This window comes from Panthera onca, chromosome A3, assembly GCF_046562875.1.
Source record: "Panthera onca isolate mPanOnc1 chromosome A3, mPanOnc1 haplotype 2, whole genome shotgun sequence".
Lineage (NCBI taxonomy): Eukaryota > Metazoa > Chordata > Mammalia > Carnivora > Felidae > Panthera > Panthera onca.
Window position 1 is genome coordinate 14,820,466 of NC_138341.1, and position 24,288 is coordinate 14,844,753.

General features: G+C 42.9%; 1 long non-coding RNA gene across 1 annotated transcript in view; it reads right to left on the reverse strand.

Moving 5' to 3' along the window:
* Positions 1-13,428: 13,428 nt before the first annotated feature.
* The window catches only part of LOC132689445 (uncharacterized), a 102,685-nt gene continuing 91,825 nt past the window's right edge, over positions 13,429-24,288 (reverse strand). The window contains exon 5 of the long non-coding RNA XR_009615017.3: positions 13,429-15,439. This is a non-coding gene — a long non-coding RNA (uncharacterized LOC132689445). The remainder of the gene's footprint in view (positions 15,440-24,288) is intronic.

Here is a 24,288-nt window from a genome sequence, read left to right on the forward strand (position 1 = left end):
TGAAAACATTATTTGGTGTCCTTTTCCAGCAACAAATGCTAGCATTTCACAACAGGTGAACTTTGGAAATCTGAGAGGACAGTGGGAGAGGACAATTTTTCTAAGAACAGAGTTTTGGGTTCCTTCTGAATGTTCACACCAGAAATTTCTGAAGGTCAGTTTACTCTTCTACATCATTTCGCCTGTTGTGAATTAAGTTTGAAATACCTTCTCCTGACATGTGGCATTTCACCTTGGTGCTCTTTCCCCATGGAATAGTCTTGCCCATCTGTTTTGAGGCAACTTGGCATCAGAATCTGATTCCTCTTGGAAACTTTAGGATAGGACTGGTCATCAAAGCACATTAATCTCAACTAAACCTGCAGCTGGACACATGCATCAAGTGCCCCACTGCCCGAGGTGCAAGCATTCTCGCCATGCATGCTGCAATCCTACAGTTCACTGTAGGCCACAGAGCTCCCCCTTTCCTGCAAGCTCCCCATCCGGCTGCTGGGTAAGAGCTCTTGGCTTGTTTGCATATTTTAGCCTGCACAGGCTCCTGTTTAGCATTTGTTTTTCTTGGCATTTCAAAGCATTATGTCCATTTTTATTATACCCTTGACAGACCAAATCCTAGTGCCAGCAGGCCACAATGAAACAAACACTTAAAATTTATAGAAGAAATTCAGAATATATTTTCCACAGAGCCTAGAAGTTTCGTCACCTGGTAAAATACTGCAGGCAGGACAGTGGGCTTCCACTGCACTTGTGTAACCTTCAAACCTGCCTCTGATCTTGGAATCAATCTCTCTCTCTCTCTCTCTCTCTCTCTCTCTCTCTCTCTCTCTCTCTCCTTCCCCTACTACACACACACACACACACACACACACACACACACAATAATTAAAGTAAACTTTGATACAGATACCTGTTAACCTTCATAACATAACCAGAAACCTAGATGCTGAGTTTTGAGCACTGAAAATGAGCAGTTACCTTTAAAGAGTTATAAAAGGCTCAGAGCTCCAATCATTTCAACTCTGTCTATATAAACATAGCCTAGGCTAATTATGCTCAGCTCTATCTTTACAGGCAGATAATTTTTCCCTAAAAACTAAAGATTATGAGGGATGTCTGGGCTCAGCAGCACATGTATTTTCTCACCAAAACATCTTACCTCCTGACAAATCCCATCTGAGCTCCGAGACTGCTCAGAGTTGTCAAATAACCAATAAATGATCACCAACATGGCACCCATGATGTGGTCATATCCTCCAGATTGACAGGAGACAAAACCCTTGTTCTTAGGAGAATATATCTACTTAAAAAGGGAAGTCTTAATATACTTAAAATAATCAGTATATATTCTACTTTCCACTGATATTCATAATTATAAGTTTAGTTACATTTCCCAGTTATCTTTGATTGTGGAATATATTATAAAAACTCATGGGAGTTCTGATCAGATAGGGCCACAGCAGGATTTCAGGGATGCTAGTATGGTGCTCTTTTGTAATCTACACAGGTACCAAATGGGTATTTGCTCTCTAACAGTTGGTTAAAATGTACATGTAATTACTTGTTCCCAAGTCCTCAAAATTATCTACCATGGCCTAAGAGCTGAGATACAACTTTGTAAGTATCACCCAACACTTTCAGATTTATCTTCCCAAAATGCTGTTTTTCTTTTCAGCTGAAGACCTGAGATGTGCCCTCTTGCCCAGGATATGATTAAGTCCAAGCTTCTCTAAAAGGCACCTTTAAGGTATGAATTCACATCTGTAACAGTTAATTTTATGTGTCAACTTGGAAGTTGTTTTTGAAATTATCATTTCAATCAGTAAACTCTGAGTTAGCAGACTGTCCTCCATCATATGGGTGGGCCTCATCCAATCATTTGAAGGCATGAACAGAACAAACAGATCAGCCTCCCAGACCAGGAGGGAACTCTCCAGCAAACTGCCTTTGGACTTCTTCCACACCATTGTTTCCCTTGGGTCTCCTCCTGCTGGTCCACATTGAGGATGGATTATCAGTCTCCATAATCTCCATAATCTCACAAGCCAATTCTTTGACATCTCTCCCCCTCCCTCTCCCACCTTTCCTTTCACTCTTTCTCCACGAAAGTATATACATGCGCGCGCACGCGCGCGCACGCGTGTGTGTGTGTGTGTGTGTGTGTGGTTTCTCTGCAGAACACTGACTAACATGACACCCATTGCTGCATAACAAGTTATACCAAAACTCAGAGGTTTAAAATACATTTACTCTCACACAGTTCCTATAAGCCAGAAATCTGGACATGGTATGTACAGGGTTTTCTACTTCAGAGTCTCTCACAGGCTGCAGTCAAGGCCTCTGCCAAGACTGCAGTCTCTTCCAAAGGCCTGCTCGGGGAGGGATCTGCTTCCAGCTCCTTTATGTGGTTGTTGGTAGAATTCAGTTGCTTGTCGCTACTGTAATGGGGAACTCAGTTATTTGGTGGCTGTTGCCCAGAGCTATCCCTCACTTCCTAGCCATATGGTCCCTTCCATAGGACAGGTCATGACAGGGCATCTTGTTTCATCAGAGCAAGATTACAAGAGGAGCCAGAGAGAGAGGGCTAGCAAGAAGCAAGTCATAGTCATTATGACCTAATCACGAATATAACATCCTACCGCTTTTGCCATATTCTCATTTGTTAAAAGCAAGTCACCAGGTCCAGCCTAACTTCAAGGGCACTAATACGAGAAGGCAGGGATCATTGGGAGTCATGCCAGAAGCTGTCTACTGCACCCATTCAACTTCCTCTTTCTTGGTTTTTCTACATGAATGCTCAGTGCAGCCTTGAGAACTCTTAACCAGCACTCAACATAACCCGAACCTTTGCCAACCTGTTGTTCTACTTAAAGGGCTCTTCACTGTTTCTTCCTAGCAAATGTTACCCACAACTCTGGATATGTACTGCAAAACTTGTCTGTTATACATGTAAACACTTTGACTTAAACACATATGCCTACACCTATCTAGAGCTGTGCTATTTAACCTCAGGAGATGTGTGGGTTCAGTCTGAACAAGCCATCCTTAGTGTCACCAGAAGAAATGTACCTAATTTTATTAGAGAATTGTTGCTCAGGAATGTGGGCAGTTTGCTGGGGAAGCATCCAGATCTTCTGGACCATCTGGAAACAGAAATGGCCATCCTTATCAAATTTCCACTGCTAAAACCATAATGGTAGAAACACAAGTCTAATTTCATTTGAAGGAAAACATTTTCAACCCTCAAGAGAATGACTGGTTTTAGATTCCGGGTTCTGTTTCAGGGAGGCATTTTTGTTTTCTTATTGCCTCCCTTCCATGCTATGGAGGTCAGTTCCATTTAAAAGAGAATAGTATTTAGGGTTGGCTTGCTATATGGCAAGGGGTTTGCATGCCACTTCATCATAAAGGTATTTATCTTTCTGAGTAAAGTAAAAAATAAAATAAAATAAAATGTTACCAAATTATGCTTGCCAAAATGAGCTTAAAAATTCAAATGAAGGGTCAGACACATAGGATTGCTATAATCCACAGGCTTCTTTCAATCCAATAGAAAGAGACATAGACAGAGAGAGACACACTGAGTGATAAATTTTCAAGTGCCCAATCTAAGGCTTTTAAAAATTAAGTTCAGGGAATTAATAGTTTAAAATTGGGAAGTTAATTTTATTACCCTTATTCATAGCATCCTCCTTCCCTCTGCTTTTCTCAGGTTTATCAATTGGTCTACTTTTATGTCATTTTTCCAGATGAATAGCGGGTAGAAAAATAGTGTTGGCGATCACTTCGAATAATAAGCTTGGACACCAGACCCCAAATGAAAGTAAGAATGCAGTGGCACACATGTGCACAGACACTGGCATAGAGTTTTTCAACATGAAGGTATAAAGGTATGTATGGAGGAGTGAGAAGGATTCATGAACACTGACAGAATTAAGAAAGCTGCTGAGGTGGTTTCTTTGGCTCCAGCCAAGTTTGAGATTATTTTTTTGGCAAGAATTACATCTTTAGGGATGCTAAGAAAACAATAATATAGTACAGAAAGAATTAACTCTTCTGTTTCTTCAGAAGCCTTCTCTGAGTTGTGGACTCATATGGCATGTCACAGGATTAAGAATGGTGGCGGGGATAGGGGTGTGGGGGCTGCAGAGGTGAGGAAACCAGTCCCACCAAGCAGTGTGGAGAAAGGCACTATGTTAAGCCACCAGTGTAAAGAAAGCCCCATTATGGTCATGAGCAGCAGTGACAAGCAGTGACATTCATTGTTTTCTCTCTTTACCTAAAATGGAAACAACTCAGATATAGACTGGGGAAGCCAACTGGATAGGAAGATCAGTGAGGGAAAAAAGTTGGCGACAGGCTATGATGTAAATAGGCTTGTTGAAAAATCATTTTGTCTTAGTCTGAAAGCCTGGTTAATTCTAGCATACTGAAATTTTTATAACTCCAATGTGCAACCAAGAAGCAATTCTGTGTGTAATCTCATCTTAATAATAGCTGCTAAGGGACTGTTCAATGAAAATTATGAATAAAAAAGGTATAGCTTCAAAAACAGCTGGTAGGAGGGATTAAACAAAACCATTCCCTACCCCTTCCCTTCAACAGTGGTGTCACACAAACTAAGGTCATCACATTCTGTTATGTTTCTTTTTTTAACTTTATTTATTTATTTTGAGAGAGAGAGAGAGAGAGAGCACAAGCAGGGGGGAACAGAGAGAGAGAGAGAGAGAGAGAATCCCAAGCAGAGCCTGATGTGGTGCTTGAAGTCATGAACCATGAGATCATGACCTGAGCAGAAACCAAGAGTTGTATGCTTAAACGAGTGAGCCACCCAAGCACCCCTTCTGTTATGTTTCTTCATCTATTTTGCTGAGAGAATTTTAAGAAAAAGATCAGTATACTCAAAGGAGTAAACAGGAGTCTTTCCTTCAAGAAATGGTTCTTTACACATTAGTTATTGGGTTAGTAAGTGGTCACAAAAGCTGGTGGCAAAAGAAAAACTAGTAAATCAATTCCTGCAAAACTTCCTAGGGAAGACAAGCCCTGGGAAACCATTTACCCTGAGATAAGACATGCATTATAGGGAAGTGCTATCCACAGAGTGAGGATTAAATTATGGAGGTACTGATGTTAGCTGAATGTCTGTGAGGAGGTATGCTATTACAGCTGTTTGCATGAAATGTGGCTACAGTTTCATATCTATTTTATTGTCGTGCTTTTTCTAATACAATCCATCGGAGTTAAAATGAAAAGAAATCTGCTGTGTTTCCTATGCAACCCAGTGGTAGGAAGGAGGGTATGTAAAAACTCAGTAACATGTTTTAAAACCAAATCAACCATCCAATAATCAACTGTCTTATACTGAGCAGTTACTATGAGCCTGGCATAGTGTCAATTTTATATATGTTATTGCATTTAATACTCACAAAAATACAATGAAAAAAGGGTTGCTACTATCTCATTTTACAGATGAGAAAATTCAAGTTCAGCGCGTAAATGTTTTAATTAAGGATTCCCAGCTGGTGACTGCAATGCTGAAGGAAGAAACAAATTCTCTGAGGGCCAATTCCTCCTACCAGCTGTTCAGGTAAGATTAAACCAGGGCACCAAACCTCAGTGTTATGCCCCTAGAGTTATAGATTCATGTAGTCTTTAATATTATATCTATCATGGGATAGAGGATGATTGGCATTTTGTTTTAAATGTTCTCACTTATTACAATCAAAATTTGCCAGTTTTTAAAATACTTATGTGTATTCTCTATACTATTTTGTTTCATTTTTGTACTGGTTCATGAAATCTAAAAGTCTTAGTACCGCTGATTCAAGGAGGCCATAGTGTTCTAAATAATAAGAGTTAGGCACTATGGTAGGCTGCAAAAATAGCTAAAATCCTCCATTCATCTCTGTATCCATGTAACCTTGACTTTAGAACTCCTCCCAATGAAGGACAGACACTATTTCCCCTCTCCCATAAATCTTCTGGGTCTTATGACTTGGCCACAGAATGATATGGAAATAATGGTGTTCCAGTTCCCAGTTTAGGCCTCAAGAGACCTTGATTACTTCTACTTTGCCTTTTATAACCTCCAACCACCAAATGAACAAGCCCAGGCTAGCCGAAAGAAGAGAAACCATGTGCCCAGATGCCTCCATTACCCCAACAACCAGTGGCCAGCTAACCCCCAGAAGCAGAATCACCCTGGATGCATGTGAATGAGCCCAGCCCAAATCACCAACTCACAGGGTCATCAGTTAAATAGATGGCTATTGTTTTAAGCCTCCAAGTTTTGGGGTGGTTTGTTATACTGGAAGGTCTAATTGATACAGGCACATTTGTAGGCATTAGATAGAAATTGGAACAGATATTAGAAAATCTTGTCATTCATTGTAACTCTGAAACCAATCTTGGAATGATTCCTTAACGTATACATAAAAGGTAATTTTGCAATCATCTTTTCTGATCTTTATTTTATTTTTTATAAGTTTTTTTTTTCTTTTTTGAGAGGCGGGGGGGGAGAGAAAGCACAAGCAGGGAAGAGGCAGAGAGAGAGGAGAGAGTGAGAATTCCAAGCAGGGCTTGAACCCACGAACTGTGAGATCATGAGTTGAAGTTGGATGCTTAACCAACTGAGCCACCCGGGCACCCCTTTTCTGATCTGATTTTAAAGCTGAATAGATTTAAATGTATATTCTTGTGAGAATTATGCAAACTCACACATCTAATTATTGGTGGCAATAAGTCTAGAAACCTCAAACAATAGAACTATTTCTCTACATGACCTAAGTGCACTAAAATTACCTTTTGTTTGTCTGTCAGTCATTAAGTGGTGTTTTTATGACACTGTGTGTGACACTATCAGTTGCTTCCATGGAATAAATGAGGCTCTGGGAGATGTGTTTTGATGATATGATGAAAGGAACAGAAACCCCAATCCTCATGTGCCAAGATACCCCCATTTTAAGTTAGAAATACTTTTGATGCTTGTCAGTCTACTGGAGGAGTTAAGAGCAGGGAGACCCCAATCTAGTGAACATGGGTCTTAGTCCTATCTGTGCTTGTTATGGCACTGGGACAAGTTCCTTTCCCACTCAGCCGTTCAGATTCCTCTTCTGTGAGGTAAGGGGGTTGGACAGTGAACTTTATGGCCCTCACCATTCCCACAGCATCTCAAGCCCTTAATCTGGTCAAGGCTTAGAAACGAGGCCCCAAAGATAAATGCATTAGAACTCTCTAGAGACCGAAAACCTGGTATCTACTTTAGTAGGGTTTAGCCTGCTGCTTTTCCAAAATCCAAACAAAAGAAAATTTGGTGCACAGGTGTTATTGTTATGGGTTATTGTAGGTTATTCTAGAAAGAAGACTTCTACATCTTTCTTCACTAAAGCTGCTTTTGTGCACACTAAGATCTTGGTTTTCCACGGTCAGTCATTAAATGTATTCTGTGACTTGAATTAAAGTGTATGCAAGGATCCACAGGAAAATAAAACCAGGCACATTGCAACCTCTATTGTGATATTTATCACTGATGGCGCTCACATGACTGCAGAGCTCCATAAAACTCTGGAGGGGTTACCTTCACTTAATGGCGTCCTTCCCTTTCACTCACCAGCCACTTCTTATTGCAAACAGCTGCTTGGAAACGAAAAAACATTTTCTATTTCCAAGGGACATTGTTGGCTCTCAAAGTACTTTGCTCATTTTATTTAACAAATGTTTAAGTTTAATCAAATTTCTAATTCCAAAAATGAGCCGATCTTGCATTTTGAATCACTAGCTCATGAGACCTGCGCATTTAAAATAGTATAAAAAAATCAAATTCAAGAGCCAAAGTGGGGGGAAAAAAGTGAAGTCTGTGGCTTCTATGGCTTTAGCTTACTCCTGTGATGTTTCTGCCACCCCCTTGGACCAGCTGGCTTCTGCCCATGTGGTGATTCTGAGGGCACCAATGACCTGGCTTATAATGAAGGCTTCCCTAAGTTCTGATAGAAAGCTCATTTCCAATAACCTAAGGAAACTGCATCAGCACCAAAGTAAGGGAGGAAAGCAAGCATCATATAAACTTTATTAGCACTCTTTATAATGAAATAAACTAGGCTTACACTTCTTTTGGAGGGGGAAAATGATGAACACAAAAAACATACCGTATTTTTACTTACTAACGTGCACTTGTAAAATGCATGGCATGCTGTTTTACAGGCAGTAGCATATAAAATACTTTTTCCAGATGTGGATTCATAATTCTCCAAAGACTATAATAGTTATCATAAGATTTATGGAGGATAATTATTAATCACATTTTTTTCTTTTAGAGATCTGTTTAGTAAGATGAAAGAGAACCTTAAAATGTCATTTTAACCAAATGTAGATGGCATAATATCAAGTTACTCCTTTTGTTCAAATTATTTTTAATGACTTTATTTGTTTTATGGCCTCCACAAGTCAGTACCAACTTGGTGGTAATGATCTATTCAGGAAATCTCTTGAGATTTTAAAAGTAAAATAGCATGGAGCTATTTTAAAAATTAAATGAACTGAACTGAGTGAGTTGATTAGTGTTCGTTTATTTGAGGGACATGGGAGCTACTAAAGCTTATTCTTTGTAAGATTTGGAGGAGACAGATCTTGTGAAAGCTGTAACTCACTGAACATTCATGCAGCTTCCTCAAGAGAAACTTAGAAACCCACGTGTGTCTGAAGTGCCACAAGTAACACATTGTTAAATAAAACACACGTTTCAAACATGGATCCCTTTAATCTGGCTTAGATTATTAAAAACACAGCTGTGCTGAATCCATACCGAGCACCTAAGTCACATGATGAGTAAAAAAGTCTGAATGACTCTCCTTTTGTCATCAATTTATCTGAAGTCAGTTCTGTCTAAAGCTTAACACTGCCAAAGGAAAACAAGATAATTCTGAAGCTGAAGGGAACTAATCAGTCCTCAAATAACTCTCCTCTCACACACCATCCCTGGCTTTCTAACCCACTGCTCACCTGGCAGGGAGTGCTGACGCAATGCCTATAGTCCATTATTGAATGGTCGGCATATAGACTCACCTTCCTTTTTCCATCCAGATTCTTACAACTTCCACCAGACTTTCCTCACCTCTAATATAAGTATCGTAACACTTCCTTCACAAGTTATCATAAGGGTTAAAGTCAAATGATGTGTGCAAGTCATCTTTGCCTGGCACATAGTCAATATTCAACAAACAGGAGCTATTCGAATTACCATGTGTTTAAGTGTATGAGAAGTTTGTTTTCATTTTGGAAGAGCAATACAGTCAAGTGGTATTTATTGACAGACTTGAAAATCAAAGGTATGAAATTCTTATGAAACAGGAACATCTTGAGCCACTACCATGAATGACCCAGTATTCTAGACTTTGTAAGGGACAGCCAAATACATGAGGGAGGGCATTTATGTTCCGAAGTGTTAACAATCTACGAGAGAGCTCTGATACAAGTGTTGAAAATTTCAGCACCATTTTTAAAAATGTTTATTTATTTTGAGAGAGAGAGAGAGAGAGAGAGAGCAGAGGGAGAGAAAGAAAGAGAAAGGAGAGAGAGAATCTCAAGCATGTTATGCGCTCTCAGCATGAAACCTGATGCAAAGCTCAACCTCACAAACCGCAAGATCGTGACTTGAGCCAAAATCAAGAGTCGGACGCTTACCTGATGAGGCACCCAAACGCCCCTCAGCGGCATTTTAAAGTGATGGCAATATGAGACCCTGATGCCAGACACAGACCTGGGGTGTAAGCGGCAGTTGCCACATGCAGGGTACGGGCGGGGACTCCTGAAATTCAAGAAAGGATTGAGAATGGATGGGTAGGCTATGAAGACTTCACCCAAGTTGGGCCTGAATGAGTATAAGAATGTAGGGAGTCTAGGAGAAAGGAAATCAGGACTATCTGACATTTAAGTGAACCAGGTAATAGGTGCAACTGAACAGCTTTAGCAGTTAGGTGATGATGCCAGAAAAATGGCTCTGAGAAACTTAGAACCACACTCAGATTCTGTGTGGAGGCACCAGGCCTCTCTGAAAGTGTGAAGGAAGACTGTGGTCAACATTAGTATCAGTCCTCAAAGGAGGAGATGTTCTACATCTGATGAAGATTAGTGTCCCTACAGGAACTTCCTCTCCCACAAGAAGGGAAACCACCCCAGGGGGAGAGTGCACAAAGCAGCCCGTCAGGAACACAGCCTTCCGGCCATGCCTCATGCATCCCTCCACAGCCATGGTCTCTATTCTCCTGGCAATTCTCTCTCCACTCATCTGCCTGCAACACAGAGCTGTGAGCTCCTTGAGGACAGGAACTATTTTCTCTCTGTTTCACCAAGACCACAGACAGAGCTGTAGTCTGTGAATGTCTGTTGAACGGTCTTGTTCTTGGCTGAAAGTCCAGTGGTAATGGCAATTGTCAAAATAAGGGGTTTACAAGATTCTCATCTGTGTAGAAAGTGCCACATGGAAAGAAGAAAAGAAGGTGGGCAGAAAGTCCTAAAGTCCACTTGGGATGTGGAATTAAAGTGTTCCCTCACACCTCCTGAATTAGTCTGAGTACAACCTGGAAATGCTCACTCCGGGGACACTTCTTAACCAGTAGCCAACTGACCATGGTGACCTACTCAGTATCAAACCAGACTCCATCTGGATCCTTTGTCCTCCAGAGGAAGGAATCAGACGGGACCAGATCATGAGCAAGAGGCAAAGTGTCTTGAGTGTCCTACCCAAGAGCCCTGTGCCCTGAGAGTGAACACAGGCCTGACCTCTGCCTGAACCTTCCAGCCCACAAAGCAGCACCTTTGGACCGTGGGGGAGTATGATCTCCTACTGGGTCAGCTGTCACTGATCTAGAAAGCAAATGTGTGCTCTGTCCACATGAGACAACAGGCCCTCCCTTGCCAGAGGGAGCTGGGCTGGAAGGCAATCTGAGTTTCACCTCAGCAGTATACATGTCATCACTCTTCCCTACAAGCTCTCTCTAGGTCTCTTCTACTTACCTGGAAGGCAGCATCCAAAGTATGGGGGAGATGCGTCAGAATGAACTAAGTATGTCTTCCAAGCCATGGCTCTTCTTTTCTTTATAAATGCCTCTTAGCTGAGACAATGAACACAAACCAGAGGTTGACAGATGTGCACAACACCAAAGAAGCCATGTAGGTAACAGTAAAGAGAACCTCACAGGATGAGTGAAAACTACACCAGCTCTGTAGTCAGTGCAATAACCGGCCCAGATTCCACGGCCCAGAATACCTGCATTATAGAATTTCAGAGATAACAAGCAGAGCAAAGATTGGGTGGATCTTCTCTGAGGAGGTGGCATGTCGATCTTTTCCAGAAGAAATGGCCAAGGAAGAAATCCACTGTACATATGACTGTCTCCTTTTGCTAAGCTGGGCCTCAGCTCCTCCTCTTAGCTCTCAGAAGAGTTTATGCTAGATAATGGGTAAAGATAGTTCTGAATGAATTATCAGGATATAGACTCACCTTTCTTTTACCAGCCCCCTCCATATCTGGTTCCTCAAGGTAACAACAGGTCACACACATATATGACAGCTTGTCTCTGGCAATATTCTTCTGAATGCTCAATTAGCTCACAACCACCTTATGAGTTCACACTATTTTTATCCCCATTGTTATAAGTCCAAGTGCTAGGAAGGTGGACAGACACTCCAGAAGGTGGAGTCTCAAAGGGTGTTTTATCTTCTAGCCGGCAGATGCTTTTCAGGGCCCAGAGTCTATAAAAAAAGCTAAGTCTCAGCTCATCTCTGTTGAAATCCAGATAGTCTGTAAAGTTTGAGGACTAAGTGGCATTTAACTCATTAGTCTGCACCTAACACCACTGTGTATTCTCTTCAGCAGCTTAAAGAACAGAAGTGAGAGCAAAGGTGGGAGCTCGGGGCATAAATTTACCATCTGCAGTGAAATGAAATCTGATCCGAGGAGTTTCCACTTTGAAGTCTTCCTGAATCTGTGTGGGTTACAGGTCTGAACATATCACCAGCTTTGACAGGTGGCTTTATTTTTCATTTCAAAGAGGAAAAAGAAAGGCAAGGAAACCAAGGGAACACGTGCACAGTGGAGCTTTGAGTGTTGCCCTCTGAGCGCTCACAGAGGCACTTCGTAAAGTTCAGGTCACACATTCAGAAGAGCAAAAGCAGTTGGGCTTCGGTCCATCCCAGACTTTTCCTTCCCCAGTCACAGCATGGTGAAAGCAGCCATTGTCCAGCTTCCCCCTGCTTGGGGTGCCCACCCTTCTCCTCAGCTCCTATTTGGACCACAAACCCAGCCCACACTTGAGCCAGTGCTCCTGGGGCCGGGCAACTGCTGGGTGACACCAGCAGGCAAGAGTGAGCTCGACTGGAGGAGTGGCACTTGTCATTTAAGAGGCAAATGACAGCACTTCTAAAGGCCAAAACTCAGGTGCCTTTCAGAATCATTCAGCCCATAGCCTGCTGGTTACAACACTGAGTGTGTCTAACCAATTACCTTTAATATCCTGAGCAAGGCAGGATGTAGAGGAGTGAATATGGCCAATAGCTCACTCCAGGTATGTGGTCATTAACATGTGATTTAAGTCCTACCTACTTCCAGAAGGGTCACCTGTTATTGATTCATGAAAATGCAGCAAAGCATAGCCTGGGTGTTACCCAGTGCAAATTCAAGCAAGCTTTGGCCTGCCAGGAGCTTCCTGCATGAGGTCCCCAGGACTCCCCTGGAAAGGCCAGTGCTGACCATCACCACATCCCGTCAGGTATGAGAACCCATCAGGCAAGAGATCCCTCTCCACGAGGCAGTGCACTGGGTGGGGGAAGGACTTTCTTCAGGAAGAATGGGTCTGGTGCATGAACTCAGGCCAGGTGCATGGTCTTGTAGGGGAAGTGGCACTCAGATTGCCTGAGTCCTCAGGAGAAGGACTGAGGGAGTGGGTCTCTTCAACAGCTATGTGGCCAGAGCTCTCATATGAGAGTGAGGGCGTCAAGCAGCATAATTCATGGGTGTCCTGAGCCAAATGCTAGAAGGCAGGATTTGGCTTTGTATCTTTTCTCCTTAATGTTTGTTTATTTTTGAGAGAGAGAGAGAGCACAAGCAGGGGAGGTGAGAGAGAAAGGGGGACAGAGGATCTGAAGCAGGCTCTGCACTGACAGCAGAGAGCCCAATACGGGGCTCAAACCTGCAAACCGTGAGCCAAAGCCGAACACTCAACTGCACCCCTGACTTTGTATCTTTAATAAATAACATTTATTTGACATTTTTTTCCTGACTACAAAAGTAACATGTGCTCATTACAGAAAAATTGGAGAAAATGGAGAGGCAGGAAAAGGTAAACAAATCCCACTACTCTGGGCACTGTTTTATTTACTCAAATCTTTCTTTTAGACTATCAATATGCTTTTCAGAAATAAAAATAAATACTTTCCCCCATCAGTATATATTCTTCCACAACAGATGCTAAGAGTTACTGCCATAATTTACTTGGACTTCTTCTTGACCATTGGTTTAGTTCTATTATTTTTTATATTATAAATAACACTGAAATGAGCATGTTGTATGTACAACTTTGTGTACATTTCTGATTATATCCTTAGAATAAAATTTTAAAATACAACCGTGGGAACAAAGGACTTGCATTTCTTATTTTCAAGATCTTTGTTATGTATTCTAATTCTAAATTGACTGACAAATCCACGTAGGATTGCTTCGTTAACACCCTTCTTCATGGAGACTGGAGGTGACTCTGCGTCCTGTGTGTCAATGGGAGCATTTCAGGGTACTCTTGGAGTCCAGTTGCTATCACGAAGAAGTGATGTTTAACTAATGTGTGATGTCACCTCACCCAGGGAGGTCCCTTCTCTCATAACTGGGCTTCAGGAATGTTCTCCACTTGCTAGTATTGCAAAGTGCCTCAGAGCATGGATTTGGGGGTCAGGAGGGCCTGGGTTTGACTCTCTGCTTCTCTTGTTATTTTTGTGACCTTGGGCAAATGACTTCATCTCTATCCATTTCCTCTTAGACTTGTTAGTACTGTAGCTACCTGCTAACCCCAACCAACCCAAACCCTGCCCCAGATTTGCAGTTTGTGAGGATTGCCTTATTTTATGATTGAGACCAAAGCTGAAGACTTTGGGTTGTATGCTATCAAGATATGAGAAAAATTGTATCAGAATTTGCTGGGTGTCAGTAAGTGAACCAAGACTGAGAGTCAAAGGGGAGCCACACTCTCCTGTGCAGCTTTGCAATGTGAGAAGACAAGTGGAGGAGAGGTGAGGATCAGTCCTATTTGTAAATATCCAAAATGAGCCCTTATACTCCAGCTTTTTTCTAATGGCCTCCTTCACCAGTGTTCTATAGATCTCCAAAGCAGCAGAGGGAAACAGGGAAAGTAAATGGCACTTCCCAAAGAACTTTTAGCATGGAAGGATTTGTGATATTTGACCTGCCTAAGGTCTTACAGGAAATAGTGGGAAATTGTGAACTATCCCCAGGTCAAAAGGGATGCACTCTGTGTGCCATCATTGGCTAGAAATGTTGTTTGCTTTTTGTTTTGTTTGTTTTGTTTTTTTATGGGCTCTATCTTTGAACCACGATGTGGATGGAAGAGGAAGTTGGGGTTCCAGTAATAAATGGTGGGCATGAGCAGGAGACCTGCTCCTGGGTATCTGTTACCCCAACTTTGCTGAGCACTACAGGTTTGTGTATCTGGAAATTGCCATCAAAAATGAAGGCTAGTTAAACCTGGGGTTCCTCAACTCTATAAACAATCACAAATTCCTGAGAAAATGTTGAATCTATTTCCCAGCAATTTAAATGCAAAGAAATTATCGCAAATGTATGGGGGCGGGGGGGGGGAGTCATGAAAAATCCATCCTATGACATGCTGCAAGGACCCATGTACTCACCTATTCATCCGTTCACAGCTTTTTTCCCAAGGGCTGTTCTATGCCAGAAGTTGGATTAGGCACTAGCCAACAGGAACTGATAGATAACGGATGAGAGAATGAAATATGGCCAGAAAAAGGCAAACTGATGATCTATAACCATTTTCACCTGTGAATCTCCATATGCCTGAGTCGTAGAAGTGAGTTCCTCTATCCTATGTGAAATACTGTTGCCTTTACAACAGCCAGAGTCTTCTTAAGGTCAAGGTCTATGTATTGTGCCTATGTTACCTGCAGTTTTGATGGTGCCACTGGGTGTTCAGTAAATATTTGCTGAGAGATGGGCTCACATCCTTTCCTGAGCCATTAGGTTTTTTTCTAAACCTATGGATGTATGGTCTGACCCCTTCTGGAGCCTGGAACATAGCCCTTCCCTTAGTCCAAACCTTCTCCTTCTCATTGGGCTTAGATAACACTTCTTTTCCAAGCCTGATTCTCAGAGCCCCACATCTTCTCTGTGCACCAGCCCTGCTCATGTCTCCAGCTTCTGGCACTAGAAGCAAGAGAAAGGCAGCAGAGAAAGTTAAAAAAAGCTTTTTTACTTTTAGCTTCACAATAGAGTTTTAAAATAAATATTGAAATTAACAACTTAAAACAGTATTTAAGGTGAATACTGAACTCACTAAATTAATAAGATAAAAAACCTGATTCCATTAATGTCATTCCTAACTCTTATTTTTAAGGAAAAAGTCCAAATCTTTAATTTTGGGCACTCACACCACAGCTAGAACTTTGAAGAAACTTAGGAAAGAAAGGAACCATATTTAGTATAATTATTCCTAAAAGCAAGCCCATAGGAAGAACATCCTTGTGATGTAGGATTGTGTAAGATGAGCTCAGCTGAGGGAACTGGAAAAAGTGAAGTATCTCAGGGGACATTCTGGTCCAGCATGAACTGGTTTTATTTCAGCCTGCACACAACAGCAGCTCACATCTATATCTATGGAGAGCCCTCCAAGGACCTGCAGTCTGAGTGTTACACACATTATCTCACTGAATCCTCAGTAACAACCCTAGGAGTCCACCATTATTATTCCCTTTTCACAAATGAGGAAATGGAGACTTTAGAGGTTAGCTTAAATATTTATAGGTGACAGAGCTGGGATTAAAATCCAAGTTTCTCTGAGTCCATTGCTCAAAATCTTGCTATATTTAACTACTGTATCATATTTAACTATATTTAACTATTGATTATTTTTTTTTAATTTTTTTAACATTCATCTTTGAGAGACAGAGAGAGAGAGAGAGAGAAAGAGGGAGAGAGAGTGTGAGTGGGGGAGGAGCAGAGAGAGAGGGAGACACAGAATCTGAAGTAGGCTCCAGACTCTGAGCTGTCAGCACAGAGCCCCATGCAGGACCTGAACTCAATGGCTGCGAGATCATGACCTGAGCTGAAGTCAGATGCTTAACCGACTGAGCCACCCAGGCGCCCCATAACTATTGTTTCTTTTAAAGCAGAGGACCAGATCCTGTGATTTCTGTAGTCCATTTCCAATATAATGTGTTGCATCTACCACAAAGAACGTTTTGGTTGTGTTTGTTAATAATGTCATTGTGCTTAATGACAAAGGTCATTAATAGTTATTGCTTTTGATAAAACTAACATGTATTTATGTAATTTTGTAAATATTATATTATTAATTTTTCAGCAACTCTGAGGTAGGCATGTCCCTGGTTTACAGACAAGCAACTGAAGTTCAGAGAGTTTAACGACTGTATGACATCTGTCAACCCATCAGTGTTAGGCAGCACTAGAGTGACCCTGTGAGTGACCTGTCCACAGAGTTTGGCATCTTACCTGCCACACCTGAGGCCCTGCCCTAAGGCCTAGTCTCTACCTAACTTCAATTATCTTGGTTATGCAGGTTATATCACATTCCATCATCTTATAAGATACTGGTGTTCCCTATCCATTGGAAAAGGTTGATACACTAAGTTAACAATGAGTAAGGAAGCCTGGACACAAACGCAGACAAAATTCCAAGACTCTTGGTGAGATGCAGCTTCTTGGGCCCTGAGGCTGAAGGCTTCTTGGAGGCCACAACTGTGAATCATTTACCTCTTTACCTCCAACCTTGGGCTTGATGCACAGTGGAGACTTAACAATTTCTGAATGATAAATGAATGACTCAGTCAATAAACACTTCTGAGTTTGGAGTTCTTCACAATCTTCTTACCCAGTGTTTCCTCTTTCAACTCGTTCTTGGCATTTGGAGAAGACAGAAAGAAATCTAGGGAGCTTTGCTGAGCCCCAGATCAGGCAGAATATAAGAGAGGATGTGCAGCACAATGGCCCAGCCTCTCTCTGTCTTGTCTCCCTGCTTCTTGCTGACTCAGATCCCTGACCCCAGATGCTTCCCTCTGTTCCCTTGGAGGTGGCTGGGGAGATTTCTTACAGTTACAGAAGGCCATTCACCTCCACTCCCTTGTCCCAGATTATTTGCTGGGAAAACTTGGCCCTTTTCATCTGCAATACAGGGGGTACCACTCCTCTGGAGAATGCTAAGATCCAATTTTATATAAAGAAGGGCTTCTTTTATTTCTTCTTTCTATTTTAGGAAGAAAGAGAAGCAAGACTGATCCCAGTTTTTAACATGGATTGAAAATGGAGTTTTGCCAATTTTCTATGTTTTACCCTGTAGTTCTCTGCCAGCCAAGGTAGGAAGGGGAACAAGCAGCCTGTGTTCCTGGAGCATTTTTCTGAGAACAGGAAAATGTCAGTGATTTGGATAATTGAATGTCTGGATTAAAATTTACCTACTCTACATCTTTGAATAAAAAGGGTTTTGATTAAATAATATCAGCAAAGCAAACAGGATGATAAAGTAGAATTTCTGTCTGATTTAATGAAAAAACTATATTGATTGTATACGTAAGTAATGTTAATTGTGATCCAATTCAGTCTCCTTATTAAAACACAACCTGTGGGGCCCTCTACTAATCAGGAAACATTTATTAGTCTAGTTTGGGTATATAACCTGCTTTCTTGGGTTTTGTTAGTGTTGACAATTCAGAGCTCAGTTTCCCTCTTGCCAGAAACTGTTCGCTCCCAGAATGTCTCATCAGGGTTTTACCTGAGGAAAGTTCCCTTGGGAAGGGCCTGCTGGAGAGTTATTTGTCAGGACCAACCCTGACCTAAGAAAGGTGATGAAGCTGTTCTGGGTGTCAGGGTCAGGCACACTGTGGGCTGTGAAAGGGGGTGGAATGTATATGGAAAGGTCTTTGGACAGAATTCCAAAAGCAGATGAATCTCCACTTTGGTTTTGCAATCTTCAGTAGCATTGAGATCTTTCAGCATGCTGCTCTCCGTGATAAAAATTTTTTAAAAGAGGTGAAGAAATTGGCCTGTGATGCAATAATTCCATCTGTGCCCACATATCTTGTAAACAAAGAAAGATTCTGAGTGCAGAGTGACGTTGCTTTCAGGGGCTTCCAGGGCAAGACGGTGCTGAAGGAAGAAGTTGACAAAGAGCAGAGGGAATCTGATGAGGGCCCTTTCCCTTCCTGAACCAGGGAGCACTGCCAACCCTTTGTGGGCACCCTGACTCCCTTTACAAAACAAGTCTGGCTCAGAGCTGAAAGGATCTCCAGATGTTACCTGGGCAAGTCCATCACAACTGGCTGAAATAGAAATATCTACCCGATAAGACACCCCAGTTCACTGAAGAGACCAACAAAAAGTGAGTCATACCAGAGAGTGAGAACTCAGGTTTCCCACCACTTTAGCTGAAGGAATTTGTATTATTGCACTCTGCTTTCTCGGGCCTGACCCCACGTGTTTATAGAGAAAACATCCCATAGAACATCAAAATCAGTCATGAATCTTCATGCATCACAGATAGAAGTCATACCATGGCTTCCCAAATAGCTAGCCTCTGAGTCCCTTGTGGACTCCACTCTCCTCTCCTCCTCACCCCCTACACACACACACACACACACACACACACACACACACACACACGCACATACATATGCACACACACATGTACACACATGCACACATACGTACACACAGATTTGTGTTGTCAGAGCTCCTCTCCAAAACCTTCCTGGACCATGCCTACCACAGTGGTCTCTCCATCAGCTGAATTCCTGAGGAACTCATTATTCTCTCTGTCAGAGTCTTCTCAAAAGAATTGAGAGCCCTTAAGCAAGCACTTCACCATCTTTCACAATGCCTTCCACTGAGCTGGCACTTAGTTACGGCTTTTGGATTGATTGAATACTTTCGGTATAGTAAATACACACACAGAAGCTATTTTTCCTTCCCACACATCTCCATGTGTATCCCCATCCCATAGACCTCCTGGATGCCAGTGATCCCTGCTCTGCCTGATCAGCTGTGTAGCTGGGGGTTAGATCCATTCCCTCTCAGTTCCCTCAGTGAAAACTAACAGGCTTGAGCTTAGAGTCTGTAAGAAACCTTTCAGGTTTAACCTTATAGGTTTATGCGATACATGACTTTTCAAAAAGCCATTCAGTTAGTTACTCAGGAAGCAGCTTCATAATTTCATTTTCTACCTTTGAATGGAGATTTTCATTCAACCTTTAAAATTAAGCTTTTTGGTCTCATTAGTCTTTGTGGCTTGTCTCTATCTCTTTTTTTAAAATTTATTTATTGACTTATTTTGAGAGAGAGAGAGAGAGAGAGAGAGAGAGAGAGAGATGGGAAAGGCAGAGAGAGAGGTAGAGAGAGAATCCCAAGCAGGCTCCACACCATCAGTGGAGAGCCTGATGGGGGCCTGAACTCACAAATCATGAGATCATGACCTGAGCAGAAACCAAGAGTTAGACTCTTAACTGACTAAGCCACCCAGGCACCCCTCTTTATCTTGATTATCCAAGCTCCTTTCTGCCCAGGGAAAAATGTAAAATACTGTCTTCAGTGTTATCCTGGGATCTACTAAGGACCATTCACCCCTGCCCTGACCCCTGCGTGCAGGGATTCACGCAGAAGTCCCTCCTCCTTGGTCCAGTAGCACTGCCTCCCCCCACCCAAGCCCTCTGTCCCTCAGTCCTCCACACCTGGGAGGCCCCACCTGCCCTGCCCACCACACTGACATCCAAGTGAGGAAGGCTCTGAGCACTCTGCCTCCCAAACAGGCCCTGCTGCCCACTCCCCTCAACACTGCCACTTTTCATTTGAAAGTTTTATTATTGTTACTATGCGTTTCTGTTTGTTTCCTATTCACAGACCTCTTTCACTTTCATCTGCACTCACTCCCCAGCCCCTGCTCTGCTTCCCCCCACATGCCCCATAGATCATGGATGACCTTCATGTGGAGATGACCACAGGTACTTTCCAGGCCTCTTGCTTTCCACTAACCTACAACCCAACCAACCAGACGGGAAGTGTACCTGTATCCTCCCTCCCCAATAAAATATCTTTCTGACTGAGAGCCAGAAAGTCAGCTAGAGTGTCAGGGAGAGCCCCATCAACCTAGCTAAGAGGCCTGGTAGCCTCCAGAGGGACACAAGACCTGCCCAGACACACCTGCCCTGCTCCTACCCCGGGTGACTGAAACGTTCCCGTGAGTGCTCACAGCCGTCTTTGCTACCAGATCCCATGTTATGAGTACATGCTGTGCTTCCTAGACTATAGCTCTCAGAAAGCCAAAAATAGATGGTTATCACAAGGTAATCCCCATGCACTGGGGCCCAGCACGTGGCTGTGAGCAGCAAATTTTTTTGGATGAATGAATGAATGAATAGCCATTCATTGCGTCATGCCCCTTCCTCCACACACAGATTTCTCAGATGTCATGTTTCCTCTACATTACAAGCCCTTTGAACTTCTGCTCTCCATGCCATGACTGGCTTCTTGTCTTCCTCCTCCTCCCCATCCTCTTGTCATTGCCTACCATAATAATATTTGTGAACTACAAGTTACCCCTCTAGGATTTAAACTAAGCAATATCAAGTCTTTTGCCTTTCTTCACAAAACTCGTCTTTTGACCATTATCTTCCTTCTATTTGGACTCTCTCCAAATGGTCCGCCTCCCTTCTGAGTTGTAAAGCTGAGAAAGAGGTTAGGTTTATAAGGCCAAACCATTAGGTTTTATCTACTCAGATGGGAGCCTTGGAGAGTTTGGTTTCTAGCCCTCAGAGGGTATAATAAGTTTCAATTAGCCAGAATGACAAAATTACCCCAAAAGCAGCCACTTCTTGTATGCACTGGCCACGGCTGCAGTGAGGTGTGAACACAGCTCATCACGTTCTGAACATATTTGAGGAGGTCTGTGACACAGCGAGACTGTCTCTACAATCAAGGCGGGGATTAATTGGCAGGAGTATGATGATCCAGGATACCATTGTGGTCTCGGCACTTCCACTGGGAGGCTTATCATCCTCTTCTGTTTACCAAGGTCTTTTAAAAATTATTATTATTATTAAACACCTACGATTGTGGGGTTCATGAGCTGCATGATAGGAAGGCTTAAGCTCAAGTTGTCTAAGTTGCTTTTGGAAGAAGATCAAAATCCAAGCTGAAGCTCCTTCCCGCCTGACTCACAAGGCCATTGTTATTATATTTAGCTTTGGATAAACTTTCCTATGGAAGGTGATTGCTCACAGCAGTTCATTTTAAACGTGCAGGCTTAGATCTGGCTTCATGTGTGAGCGCAGGCCTGTCATCGTGCATTCCAGGTCACTCTCCGAAATGAATTTGTCTTTCCTCAATGTTTCTCCGAGCTGGGGAGCAGACATTCCTTGGGCTCTGCATTAATCCAATTACTAAACACCTGCAGACATGCAATAACAGTTTGGGTGCCAAGAGCCTTAGAAATGGTTTTATAGCCGAATGTAATCTGCTGTCCTGCTATCAGGAGTCACGTTACACACCTGCCAAGATCCAAGCCAAAAAAATAACACTCACAGTTCTTACTCCAGGCAGGAATGTTCAGTGCACATTAGAGAGACAAAGTGACAGGCATTTTAACCTGACTGCCACAGAGCCCATTAAACATCTTGAACTTCTTAGTAATTATATTCAAAGTCATTTTAGCACTAAAATATTTATGAGAAGTGTATGACAAAACAGGATTTTTCTTCCAGGGACAGTTATGGCAAAATCTTTCCCCACCAAATATAATTCAGTGAGCAGAATGACTCGTGCTGATCCCGTGTGCTTCAGAGAATGCCAGAGGTGGCTTCTTCCGGATAATCTCCAGGATGCCCATGGCCACAAGGATGCCTGAAATGAGAAAATAATCCCCTCCCACGTACTCATACTCCCACTCCCTCATACTCACTGCAAAGCTTCTAAATAATTTGGATGCTCAGAAACCAAAGAGACCTGGTGTTCCCAAAGGTCCTGAGCTTGAGCCCAAAACCAGGGACACTTGGAAGGTGACACTGACATGGCCACAGCCACCTCCCAAGGAAATGAAAGAAGACTTTGGAGAACTCTTTTCTTTTTGAGAGTCTGTCAGAACAACTCAAAACCAGCCTTGATTGAGAAGTAGTTGTTCAGTTTTCCTTTGGAACTGGTTTTGAAGAAACTCTATCGCTGCCTATGGCAAGAGTTAGATAAATCATTCACAGAAATCCCTTGGCTCCATGTTTTTCACAAGAAACAAATTTGTCTACAAGCAGAGCTGCCATGTTATCTAATTGTCACCAACCTGAGCTCTCAAAGGATAAAGACAGTATCTCCCCAAGTCGGTGTCCCCAGGACCTCGTAGCGACTGGGCCTGAACTACAGTGGGCCCTCGGGAGACAGCGGCTAAACGAATTTCTGGACCAAAGGCCATTTCCCACAATGCACTGCCATTGGATGCTGAGCAAGCATCCAAATGACCATGAGGAGGTCCTTTCCCTCCCCTTGGCTACTTAGTCTACATAAACAAGCAAGCAAACAAACAACCACTGGAAAACAAGAGTGACAAGGACATAAGAGAGTAGTAAGTCCTGGGGAAAGAGGCAAAACATGTGTATCAGTTTCACAGTTTCCTTTTGAGTCACCCACCCCCACCTTGGAACAAACCTCACCTTGAGCCAAGATTTCCAAAGCCCCTTGGACAGCCTGCCACTCTCCAGAGCAGAGCACTCAGAGTCCAGACCCCCTCGTCTGGCACTTCAGCAGTGAGAAAGTATGACATAGGACTGATCTCTGCACATGTGTGAGTCTTGTCCTTCCACATGCCCACTGCACATGGGCAGGAAGTGGCACCATGTTTCTCAACTCTGTCAGGTTTTATCCCACACAGTACCCCAGGTCCAGGCACTCAGCAAATAGAGTTCCTTAGCATTTACTCTTCTTAGATTTTCTTTCTTAAAAAAAGTACACAGCTTAGAGGCAGGCCACAGCTAACCTGGTTTCCAGCTGTAATCCAGGTTTCTCCTAACCAAAGTGTGGTCCAGGGACCAGCAGCCTTGGCATCACCTGGGAGCTTGTTAAAAATACAGCATCTGAAGCCTGATTACTAAACCCACTGAGAAAGCACCTGCATTCTAGCAAGATCTCTAGGAGATTCAAATGCATATAAAACTGGGGAGTCTAGTTAAGGTATGACCCCCTCTTCTTGGAATGCAGCCCTGCAGAGCCTTGAGAATTCACTATCTCTGGCAGAGAAGGTCTCCCAGCAGAGTAAGTTGTGGAGTGAGTCGTGTATGTGATGCACAGGCCGCCCGGCTCAGTCTAGCTCCTCATAAGGGAGAAACATACTGATGATCCAAGAGGTCGGAGCAGGAGAGAAGAGAAGGCAAACAACAGCATCACCGTGTGCCTTAGAAGACAACTCTCAGTGTCCAGAGAGAGCAAGCACGCAGCCAGAGGCGAGGCGGCCAGAAGCTGGCTCCAGAGCAGCATTCCGGGGCTGGGGCTCCATCTGCCAGCCCCTCCCTCGCAGCCCAGCGTTCCCAGCCCACATGTAACCTTCAGCCCCTGCCCAGAGCAGTCAGCGTGACAGTAATAATAGTAGTCACAAGAAAATGCAACCTCGATCATGCTAACAACTTCTGAAAAGTAAAATGCTCGGGATATGATTTCAATTAAAACTCACATTGTCTGACTTGTCTCTCTGCATAGCAAAAGTTCACCTCCTCTTGCCCTCTTACCTCCTCTTTTCAAAACTAAGGCAGACTGGAGGAGCTGCGGCAATGCCTGCTCTCACCTGGAGGTGCAGGGGTCTGTGTGCCCCGCATCACTTCTCCTGCCCTGCTCTGCTGATCCCCCAGAGGGTGAAAAAAAGAGGGCTTCATGCTAACTTTGCCCCAAATCAATCCCAAGGATTGTGAGCAGAATCCAAGTTTCTCTCCCACTCTCCTCTCTCCTTCTCTCTCCCTTTCTCTCTCTCTCTCTCTCTCTCTCTCTGTTTATCCATAAAGCATTCTGAACTTAAA